Below are 12,468 nucleotides of genomic sequence, written 5' to 3'. Positions count from 1 at the left end.
CCGGACTGAAGCGCCTAGTACCGCACGTCCACCACGGCCGGCCGTAAATATCATGCTTACCATATCAGTCTCCACCAAGAATTAACTGGGACAGATTGTATGCGTGTCATTGAATTCTGCCGATGGGCTCAACTTCAGGTTCAGACGGATGACACATTTATTAATTTAATTTTATTTGCTGACGAGGCTACATTCACGAACCATGGAAATGTTAATTTGCATAACATTGGTTATTTGGGCAACTGAAAATCCATATTGGCTGCGGCAAGTTGCACACTAAAACCCGTGGTCGGTGAATGTATGGTGTGGATTCTGCAGGACTGAATTACAGGCCCCTATTTCATCGAAGGAAATCTTAATGGAAGGAAGTACACCAAATTCCTACGAGAAACATTAGGTCTGTTATTGGAAGAAATACCTTTAGGAACAAGGAACAGAACGTGGTATCAACACATTTTTCGCTGATGGCTAGAAATGAGTTGCAGAGACAATTCCCAAATCGTTGGATTGGCTCCTTCGGTAGACTTGACGCCTCTGGATTTTTTCTTCTGGGAATTCGTAAAAGACGTTGTTCATAGAAACGTACCAACCACACCTGAGGATATGCAAGAGAGAATTGTCAGAGCGTGTGCTTCCATATGTGCCGATGTGATAAGGGATACCACTCAATCCATGATAAGACGATTGCAGCACTGCACTGATACCATTGGATTCGTCTCGATAGCCGCTATCAGAAAATAAGTACGAAGCTATAGCATCCCATTCAAAAAAACAAAGTTGTCCTTCATATCTCTGAAGCGACCCCACCTAGCAACAAAAAATCAACGTCATATTATGGCCCCAGTTGTCCCATGCAACTTTTGTCCCACAAACTTTTCAGCTTCTATCATACTTTCGGAGTTATTCTTGGTGGCAACAGTTGGTGACTTACTGTGTGTGTGTGTGTGTGTGTGTGTGTGTGTGTGAGAGAGAGAGAGAGAGGGAGAGAGAGAGAGAGAGAGAGAGAGAGAGAGAGAGAGAGAGAGCGATACAGTGTGAAGGCTCCATGTCTTTTGCTTCAGTGCGGATGCACTAGTATCGTCCAATCTTCTACGAGAATCAATATTTTGCGAATGGACGAGGGACGCTGCATTGTGGAGTGCGATAAGCTGGAAACTTGAGTCGGTCAGGGACTGTGTTCGGATGGCCGAAGCTGTAACTTGTTTTTTTGTTCCACAAAAGAAAGACAAAATGAAAATCTGAAGGGGAGCGGTTCGGGGACGAGAAGAGGTTTCGACCCCTGGACACTCTGCCTCCCCCGGCCTGACGCTTATTGCTCTACTTCCTTAATTAATAAAAATAAATAAGAAATTGCAAACGCAAAAACAAACAAATAAGCATTTTTTTTTTAAAGAAAGGGAACAATGTGGTTGAAACAACTGCTTGCAACAAGCGGGAAAATAAAAAAAATTAAAAAAGCGGTTAAGACAACTGCTCATGAGAAGCGGTAAATCTGGGTTCGAGTCCTGGTCCGGCAAAAATTTTCAACTCGAAGTCGCTAGTTTCCCATCCACCCTCCCATTTCCTCCAAATTCCTCTGTTCTCTGTTTCGTATACAAAGTTTTAAATGCATCATTTCGTGTATGTCCTGTGACAACAAAGCACAAAAGGTTAGCCATGAAGAAACGTCGCTAAATTCAGAAGAAAAGTGCCTGGGATATAAAAACAAAGACACTGCAGCTACAAGAGTACGGTCTGGATCGCGCAGTTCGAGGTGGCACGGTGTTGGTTGGCCTGGCTTACGTTTCGTGGTTATATCACCTCAGTCACTATTTAGCACACGTTTCCCGGATGCGAAGCTTTACTGCCTCTCTGAATGTTTTGTGTCACATCGCCCACCTTATCAAGCAGGAGAGCTCGGCCGTAAAAGCAGTGTGCAGGTAGGTTCTTAAGTCCATCGTGGCAGATGTTGCATAATATTTTTACGGATTTCTTGAGAACTTTTGCTCTATGCACAGAACCACATCGTATACCACTGTCTTATTTCCCACAAATGTCCTCCTAAAGTAAATTGTATAAATTATTTTGAGACATATACATCAACTACTCAAAAACTGTTTTGTATTTAAGGATACCAGACAATAAAAGAATAAGCCTTACGAAACTAAAGAAAACAACTTTTCCGTCTATTAGTGACGACAGACACACGACTATACATGGTGTTAAGAAAAAGTATTTCATATTTTGAGAAGTGGTGGTATGGACCAAAAGAAAACACAAACGTACATTAAACTTCGGCTCTAAATTGAATACCTTAAGAGCTACGAGCACTTGTTCATCTTCGCTACTATGAAATACATCTCCTCAATTGTTTTTTGAATTCCGTGGGTCGTTCTTAATAGCAAAGAGCCTGCAAGAGAATAAATGTATTTCACAGTTGCGTAGATGGACAAATGCTCGTAGCTCGTCAAGTATGCATTTTAGATTACTTGTTTGTATCTTGTTTTGGCCCATACCAACAACTCTCCTACGGTTTGTGTCTGTTTGCCCAGGTAGTTTATCGTGCCTTTGATACGTCTTTGTGAGTGTGCAGGTTCATCATGAGCTTATTCTGCCTTTGGGAGTTCTTCTGTGTGCTTGTGCCTGTACAATGTCACTGTCGCATCTCCATCGTTCCACTGTTTCGTCCCTGATCCACAGCTACCGCCGCTACCGCCGACGCCACTGCCAATGCCTTCGTAGTTGACGCCTTCATTGGCGATACCATTACTGACACCGCTGGCGCCGGCTGTGCCAACTGTCCATCAACTGGTAACATCGCCACTACCGTGCCTTCCCCAACCACACCTGTCCCCTACTACAGTCTGTGCAGGATGTGGTGGCTGATGTGCACCGACCAATTTTCGTCCAAAGCGCTGGGCGAGTTCATTTGTTTGTTCGGAATGGGAGGCCAACAGTGTCTGTAACCTTACGGCCGGTCAGCGATGACAAGCTCGAGGCACACGCCCTGCAATATTTCTCAAACGATTTCACATAAACTATTCGGTAAAAAAATTTCATTTTTCCTTTACTTGTACCTTTATACGTCGGCCTCATGATGGCATGCCCACCATTTCGTTAATGATTATAGTTATTGTGATATTTATATGTAAAACTTTGAGGTTCGCCGATGACATTATAATTCTGTCAGAGGCAGCAAAGGTCTTGGAAGAGCAGTTGAACGGAATGGACAGTGTCTTGAAAGGAGGATATAAGATGAACATCAACAAAAGCAAAACGAGGATAATGGAATGTAGTCGAATTAAGTCAGGTGATGCTGAGAGAATTAGATTAGGAAATGAGACACATAAAGCAGTAAAGGAGTTTTGCTATTTGGGGAGCAAAATAACTGATGATGGTCGAAGTAGAGAGGATATAAATTGTAGACTGGCAATGGGAAGGAAATCATTTCTGAAGAAGAGAAATTTGTTAACATCGAATATAGATTTAAGTGTCAGGAAGTCGTTTCTGAAAGTATTTGTATGGAGTGTAGCCATGTATGGAAGTGAAACATGGACGATAAATAGTTTGGACAAGAAGAGAATAGAAGCTTTCGAAATGTGGTGCTACAGAAGAATGCTGAAGATTAGATGGGTAGATCATATAACGAATGAGAAGGTACTGAATATGATTGGGGAGAAGAGGAGTTTGTGGCACAACTTGACTATAAGAAGGGATCGGTTGGTAGGACATGTTCTGAGGCATCAAGGAATCACAAATTTAGCATTGGAGGGCAGTGTGGAGGGTAAAAATCGTAGAAGGAGACCAAGAGATGAATACACTAAGCAGATTCAGAAGGATGTAGGTTGCAGTAGGTACTGGGAGATAAAGAAGCTTGCACAGGATAGAGTAGGGTGGAGAGCTGCATCAAACCAGTCTCAGGACTGTAGACCACAACAACAACAACATATGTAATTAAGACACCGCGCGAAATTCTAAAAAGTTTGTAATGAAAAACAGGAGTCACTATGATGTTGCGTTTGGTGCTTATCACATAATATGTTGCTGCATATGAAATTTAGCTAACATATTGAATTGGGTAGAGGTCTCTAACTGTCATCAATATTGAGAAAATTGATCTGCCCTAGCACACTCCTTTGTGATCGCGCCTCACCAGTGACAAAATCAGAGTGAAATAGCCACTACATTTTTCATATTTCATAAACGCTTTGAGATTTCGAAATGAGATTTTGGCAAATTGTAGCTTCCAGAGAGAAGAGTATTTTGCGATATAGTTATTATGTAAAACTTAATTACCTACCTAGTACCAAGAATGTACTTTTTTATAACATACTGACCTTACTTTTCCTCACATATTTACCGCTTTTTCAGAATTCTTTTGTAATTGCGTCTGCATAACGTGTTAGTGAGTTAGTGAGGTGAGTTTGAGTGAACTCCACTGTGTTCTGCTAAAAAAATTAACATTGCAGCCAGAGAAATGTGTAGGTATATGAAATGTGTAGGTTTATTCAAAATTCGTCACCCATTATGCTTTTCTGCAAGTTGCAAATGATTAACAAGCCAGGTGAAAATAAATCGCTGCATTTTCGGGCAAATTCTTTTTTAGAAACTAACCAAAGCAGAGGTGACAATAGATCTTACTGAAAGAGCACATGCTAGTGTGGGTGTGGATGGCACCCACTTAACATTCACAGAAAATGTGACCATAGGTTTCAGTTTAGTGTGGCACTCCCCTCCAACTCTCGTCATTTCCCCTACAATACCTGCCTGTAACCCTCACCACTACCACACTCCCTATGTGTGCCATGCCATCTTTGCATGTAGTGGCGATGGCATTTTGTGTGCAGTATACCATCACTTGGAGCACATCCACCTTCCATCAGGCCTATCTCTCTCTTCCTCTCCCCTCCTCTCCAGGCATGCCATCCTCAGTTGCACCCTCTTCAGATCCAACACAGGGGCCAGTATCATCCAGTACAGCAACAACACCAGAATTGCCACCACCACACTTAGACCCACCTGCGCTATCATAATCGACTCTGCATTATCACCATCGACTTAGCGACACAGGTTCCTGACTATGGTACCCTTTTCATCTAAACCCCATTCCAAACAATCCCATCACCTGTTACCCCCCAGTTGTGATCACCAAACCCTCCTTACATACCCCATAAGGAAGACTGCCAAATGTCTGAGCACTGATGCTGCCCCCACCTCTGATGCCAAAAAAACACCTAAACAAACGAAAAAGCCCAGACTTCATTGAGTGATAGGCCATCCCATCTGTCACTACATCTACAAAACTTCACACCTACCTCCTCTCCTTTCCTGTCTCCAGATTCCTCGAATCCAAAACCTGCTCCTCGAAATCAGAAAAATATCCCTCCTTAACCTTCAAACAGATCATCCCTAGAAAAGAGTCCATCCTCATTAAATCCACAATTCCACACCAAACTCCTTGAGAAGATTCCCTGTGTCACTTTCAGTCCCTACGCAAATCTCATACACTTTCCTACAACCACAACCTCCTCACTGTCCCCCTACCCTCACCACAATGATCAAAGGGATCGACCCTGAGTCCACGATGGAGGAGGTCGAGTTTGAGCTCACCTCCATCCTCACTTCAAGGTTCAGAAGGTGCCCCATATCTTTGAAAATTCTGCCCCAACCTTCAAAGTACGCTTCTTCACCGAATCTCCATCCACAATTAATCACCTTCTGTACCATGGGGCCCTGATCTACAAATGACAACACACCACTGAGTCACCTAAATCCCATCCTCAGTCCTACCACTGCCAAAGATGCCTAAACTCTAATGGCCACCTAACCAATGACTGCAAAAAACCTCCCACCTCCCTTCATTGTAAATCTCACCATTCTCTCAAGCAATGTCCTAACCTTGCTTTCCCTCCCTTATGTAATAACTGTATCCTGCCCACCCGACCTATTCCTCCATGTACAAGGATCAACCTCTACTTTCCAAGCCTGAGCTGACAGTTCCCGAAAACCTACTGACAATCCCCTCCACCCCAACCACTCCCTCCACCTACCTCCCACTGCTGAAGACATCATCAGCTTTATGACCATAGTTCTTCAAAACATTCACACTTTCAGAACCCACACACCCTACACAAAATTTTCCTTGCTGCCTGATTGTCTTTCACCTCAGCACAAAACCCAGTATTCCTGCAACCCTCTTTATTTTCGCTCATCTCAGCACCCTAGTTTAAACCCACCTGAGTCACCCATCTCCACCAACCCTTGTCTCCCTAAATCATGATGTGACAGCAGTATAACATCCTATTTCATAAGAGGTGCTCCTTTGTAGCCAAGAAACACCTCTTCGTGCACACCCTCTCCCGACACCATAGTGATGCCTTCATCCTAAATAAAACCTGCCTTGAGCCTCATCATATTATCCACACCTCGCCATATGTCCTCCAACGAAGAGATAATCTGCTTCCCATGGCCCGAGGTAGAGTTGCTATTGGCCTTCTCCCCATTTGGCCACAATTTCTCTACAATTTCTCCGACTAAACATCTTATTCTCACTCTCTTCCTTCAAAACCATAACTTTTACGTGTGCCACTATCCATATACAACAACATCATCCCATTTCATACGACTTCACCATCCACATAGACAATATCTTTTCAACCTATATTATTACCACTGACCTTAACCCGTGAAGCCAGTCCTATGCTGAACAGTAGCGAAATCGTTTTACTGACTTCCTCCATGGTAATATAGTCCCTCTCCCACTGCATACCCCCCCTGAAAGCCATTCCTCTCCTGATGTTATTGTCACCTCTCCTAACTTTCTTGGGTGTATTACTGCTGTAGGCCTCACCTCAGTGGAAGCAACCACCCCCCTGCCCTATTCACCATCACCTACACTGCACAACCTACCTGTTCACCTACTACTCCTGACTCTGACAAACACATCCAGGATTACTCCCAACTGGGATGTCCACAGGGAATTCATTGCTACGAAACTTGGAAGCCTTCGCTTATCCTTCCAAGACCCCATGACATCCACCATGTCACCACCTTCCTACAGCAGACCTTGTCAAAAGCCATAGCTCACCATATTCTGCCAAAACCTATCTATTCACACTGTGCCACACTCCCTCCACATGCTCTCCTACTCCTCCGTGAATCCTGTCATCTTTATTGATCCTTCCAGCAGACCCATGACTAAGACATACACTTAACACACCACCAGTAACTACAATGATACATCTGATGTGATTGCGTAGGCTTTCCCGGCTTAATAAGTCTTGAAAGTCTCTTCGGGTTTGCTGCCGGATCCTAAAATCAACTTGACTCGATACTTCGGCGATCCAACTGTTCGCCATCTTCAGGAAAATGCTGCTTAAGCTGATGAGTTCCGCTGAGAACTGACGCCAGGTTGCAAATCGACGTCCTATAAAGGCCATCATTCAGTACACGGTGCATGCGCCGCCCATCACAGTTTCTGCCTTCCAAAACAGGGAGGTGGCGCCGCCCTTAGTGAAACACTGCTGGCAACGACATATCGCAACCAAGGCCGCACCGAAGAACGTTCAGTTTTGATGTGAGATAATACCGGATTCTACAGTTTGCTAAGAGGAAACCCATTGTCTCTGTTGATTAAATTATCATTCAACCTAATTTCAATCGCCTCTTTATACACACTGTTCCAAAAACCGGAAATGTTGGCAACCACAACAGTTTCCTCAAATTTCATTTTGTATCCCTCATTTAGGCAGTGTTCTGCTACCGCAGATTTTTCCGGCTGTTGTAGCCTCGTATGTCGGCGATGTTCCACACACCTGTCTTGCACTGTGCGAATAGAACGACCAACGTAGGCTTTCCCACATTGACATGGAATTTTGTACCCACCCCTTAGTTTCTCCCTCCATACCAAAACTTAGATGTGATCTTTCAGGAAGATCTATTGTCATCTGTGCTTTGGCTAGCTTCTAAAAAGAATTTCACCAAAAATGCATATTATGCAGATGCAGTTACAAAAGAATTCTGAAAAAGCGGTTTATTAAGTTCATTAAATGAGGAAAAGCAAGGTCAGTAGGTTATAAAAACGCACAGTCTTGGCACAAAGTAAACGTGTAATGCCTTCACTTATGTTGTTCCAAAATCCATAGCATTTCTCGTTTCACCAGCGATCGATAGCACTTAAAAATGGCATTCTTATACCGAAAATGTCTATAGTTAGTGGAACAAAATAGGTAGATAGTTTTACATAATAACTATATCGCAAAATACTCTCCTCTTTGCATGTTATTATTTGCCACAATCTCATTTCAGTATCTCAAAGCGTTTATGGAATATGAGAAATGTAGTGGCTATCACTCTGGTTTTGTCACTGGCGAGGCGCGATCACGAAGGAGTGTGCTAGGTCAGATCAATTTCCTTAAGACTGATGACAGAGACTTCTACCCAAGACTAAAGAAAAATTCAGTATGTTAGGTAACTTTCATATGCAGCAACACATCATGTGATACGCACCAAACACAACATCATAGCGACTCCTATTTTTCATTACAAACTTTTTAGAATTTCGCGCAGTATCTTAATTACACATAAATATCACAATAACTATAAACATTAACGAAATGATGGGCATGCCATCATGAGGCTGACGTATAAAGATACAAGTAAAGAAAAAATAATTTTTTTTACTGAATAGTTTATGTGAAATCGTTTGAGAAATATTGCAGGGCGTGCGCCTCAAGCTTGTCATCGCTGACCAGCTGAAAGGTTACAGACACTATTGGCCTCCCATTCCGAACAAACGAATGAACTCGCCCAGCGCTTTGGACGAAAATTGGGCACTGCACATCAGTCACCATATCCTGCACAGGCTGTGGTAGGGGACTGGGGGGGACAGATGTGGTTGGAGAAGGCATGGTGGTGGCGACATTACCAGTTCATGGACAGGTGGCACAGTCGTCGTCAGCGGTGTCAGTAATGGTGTCATCAATGAAGGCGTCAACGACAAAGGCATCGGCAGTGGCATTGGTGGCAGTGGCGGTAGCTGTGGAACAGGGACGAAACAGTGGCACGATGGAGATGGCGACAGTGACATTGTACAGGCACACACACACACAGAAGAACCCCTAAAGGCAGAATAAGCTGATGATGAACCTGCACACTCACAAAGACGTCTCAAATGCACGATAAACTACATGGACAATTAGACATAAACCATAGGGGAGCTGTGCCTACCAGTCCGTCATATAATAAGAGTAGCAGCGAGCGAACTGGTTGTAGTATTTACTTTTGCCGATTGATTCTACTGAAAGGATGATGCCTGCTATAAACCCATGCCGCCTGTATACAGTAGTCATGTAGCAACAGCATTGGGGAATGAAATACACTTACTATTTATAAGTCGCAAGTCACATTCTAGCCAACAGAAACAGCGCGCTATATTTTTCGTGAGTGGAACGCTTATTAGCCTCTTTCAACAAGACATCACAAAACGAAAAAAACTGGCCAGTCACCTCCAGTGTAGTCCAGCGCTATCTACCAAGTGCATTATGTACCTCGAGAGACAACCTGCCAGAGCCTTTCTTTGTAGCTACCCGCCAGCCAGGGTGGCCGAGCGATTCTAGGCGCTACAGTCTGGAACCGCGCGACCACTACGGTCGCAGGTTCGAATCCTGCCGCGGGCATGGGTGTGTGAGATGTTCTTAGGTTAGTTATGTTCAAGTAGTTCCAAGTTCTAGGGGACTGATGAGCTCAGAAGTTAAGTCCCATAGTGCTCAGAGCCATTTGTAGTTACCCGGTACAATCAAAGCCACGGCTTCCGTTCGGATGCAGCCACGTGACTACGCCTACCTCTGCCCACAGACTGGCGTGTCTAACTCCTATCACACTACAAGACAAGCAGTCGTGGCTTAGACATAGATTTATAACTGCAATTCCAGCCCTGACATAGACTCCCCAGTTTAAAAAATCCACTTTACTCAGTCTAAGATGGGGATGTTGTTGTATGGCATAGGCTAAATTCCCTCTGAGTATTCTCTCATCCGGTAAAAAATCTGTTCTTATCAGCTTAATATCTGCTATGTTCTGCATCACAGGAGTAGAATATTAATTTAATTTTTGGCTCATGACGGAGTGCTCTACCTCTTTTTCAAGATGCGTCCTCACTTTCGAATACTCTAAAAGTAACCAAATGCCCGAGTACCTACGAAGTCTATGAAGGAAGCACCACCGACGAATTGTATATATCAGCTTTATATTACGTATCACTTTATAAATTCAGTAAAATATTTGATCACCACCCCAACTGTGTAGGAGGAAGATTAAAATTCCGTTGAAAGATTTCGCCACAACGAAAAAACACCTGATTATCACTCCAACTCTCGAATCATATCTGTGGCACACTCGCCATCGATTCTACCCCTTGGCGGCTCGTCATTGATATTAAATCGATTATCTGATTAATAAACTTGATCGTGAGTGCTCCTTTACATGGTGAGTAACCTTTGTCTTGCATTGTAAGCTTCTATGTCAATGCAGTTGAAAGATTCGGCCATTTATGTCTCACATTTTGATACTCGAAAATGCACTCATCAAAACCTATGGGGAGCTTCCTGTTGAGATAGATCGTGAAACTTTGGGAGAAGCAAGGTTTCACAGTACCAGTAAGGGGGAATATCATTTTTTATCTGTCTGTCTGTCTTTTAAGACTTCTTTTTATCTGGAACAAGCTGGTATATCAAGTTCAATGTATGTCACATACTAAAGTCTATGGCGCCTTGGTGGTATAAGAAATTTAAGCCTCGTAACTCAATGCAGCGAAAAGATTCAGCCACTTATGTCACATGTTTTCATACATGCAAACTCACTCATCAAAACCTATAGGATACTTGCCGTTGGTCTAGAATCTTGAAATTCGGCGAGAAGCGTGGTTTCGTAGTACACATGAAGTAAAAAATCTGAAACCTAGAAATTGTGATTAAATCGCATAAAAATATCTCTTGCCAGTTGAAGATACATTGTGTTCTCCATCTGTCAAAAGCATAACAGACGAACATTACTGCATGCAAACGTGAAATGGAACCTGTAGTCGTGTTTTAGCAAGTAAATGAAAAATGGTGTATTGAATCTTCTTTCTCTATATATATAAACTGAAGCCCCCTGCCCGCTTCTTTATGTATGTTGGGCTAATCTGAGGAACTGTGATATTGCAATGCCTGTGTTATTACGAATTGCGATACAATGTTCCCGTGGACATGCCTGTGTGTCCAAAGGAACAAGCACTGCTGCGACTACAGCGGTTATGGAATACATGAAATGTATTCGCAATTGCGTATATTGACAACCACCAACTGTATAATGGAATGACGACAGTGAAAATTTGTGCCGGACTGAGACTGGTACATGGATTTCCAGCTTTTCTCGAGCAGTCGCCTTACCATTTGGCTATCCGTGCACTACTCACGGCTAGACCCAATCTCCCATTTGTCGTCAATGACCTGCCTACGAGCCATACTCGTACATCCATTAGAGGCGAGACATTTAACTTGAAAGTCGCTTCCCCCCGGTGTCGGTGGATAAATACGATATTGCAGAGCCAAAGGAACATTGCATTGTAGTTCGGAATAACACAGGCGCTGCAGTACCTTATTTATCCGCCAACACCGGGCAAGCGACTTTTCAAGTTAAGTGTCTCGCTTGGGCGGGAATATATGCATAATGGATGTACGAGTACAGTTTGTAGACACATAGTTGACGACATATGGTAGTTTGGATGTGGCCGTGAGTCGTGGTCGGATAGCCTAATGGACACCGGCAGAGGGATAGTTGTCCTCTGCAATAAAAAAAACAAAAAAAAAACACCTCAGTGAATAACTCAACGATGGACTTGAGTGGGCCGGCCGGAGTGACCGAGCGATTCTAGGCGCTTCAGTCTGGAACCACGCGACCGCTATGGTCGCAGGTTCGAATCCTGCCTCGGGCATGGATGTGTATGGTTTCCTTAGGTTAGTTAGGTTTAAGTACTTCTAAGTTCTAGGGAACTGATGACCTCAGATGTTAAGTCCAATAGTGCTCAGAGCTATTTGAACCATTGAACTTGAGTGGGTTTCATCGGACGTCCACCCTGAACAAACGCAACGTGCAATGACGAATTCGCAGCTGCGAATATATTTCATGAGGAACTACTGTAGACATTTTAATATAGTCTTGGAATTCCCGCGACTAGTGTTTTACTAGTATTGATATCGATAACAGGCAAAAATCGTGGAGATTCTCGATTCCCAGGACGGATGAACTACGTGTATACTTAATCAAGTTTGTACGGAGCCCTCAGGGATGAGGGGGAGGTTAGTGTCTAACGTTCCATCAGTGGCAGGGTTGTTAGAGATGGAGCACAAGCTCGGATCGATTCAGGAAGGGGAAGGAAATCGGCTGCGCCCTTTTCAAAGGAACCATCCCAGCGTTTACTTAAGAGATGTAGGGAAATCACGGAAAACC

The 12,468-nt window shown here is 43.5% G+C and overlaps 1 pseudogene; it reads left to right on the top strand.

Moving 5' to 3' along the window:
• The first annotated feature begins 9,990 nt into the window (after positions 1–9,990).
• Positions 9,991–10,164, top strand: LOC126274920 (U2 spliceosomal RNA; annotated as a pseudogene).
• The last annotated feature ends 2,304 nt before the right edge of the window (positions 10,165–12,468 follow it).

Source organism: Schistocerca gregaria, chromosome 5, assembly GCF_023897955.1.
Source record: "Schistocerca gregaria isolate iqSchGreg1 chromosome 5, iqSchGreg1.2, whole genome shotgun sequence".
Classification (NCBI taxonomy): domain Eukaryota; kingdom Metazoa; phylum Arthropoda; class Insecta; order Orthoptera; family Acrididae; genus Schistocerca; species Schistocerca gregaria.
The sequence above is the reverse complement of the archived record's forward strand: the minus strand, read 5'-3'. Positions and strand labels throughout refer to the sequence as shown.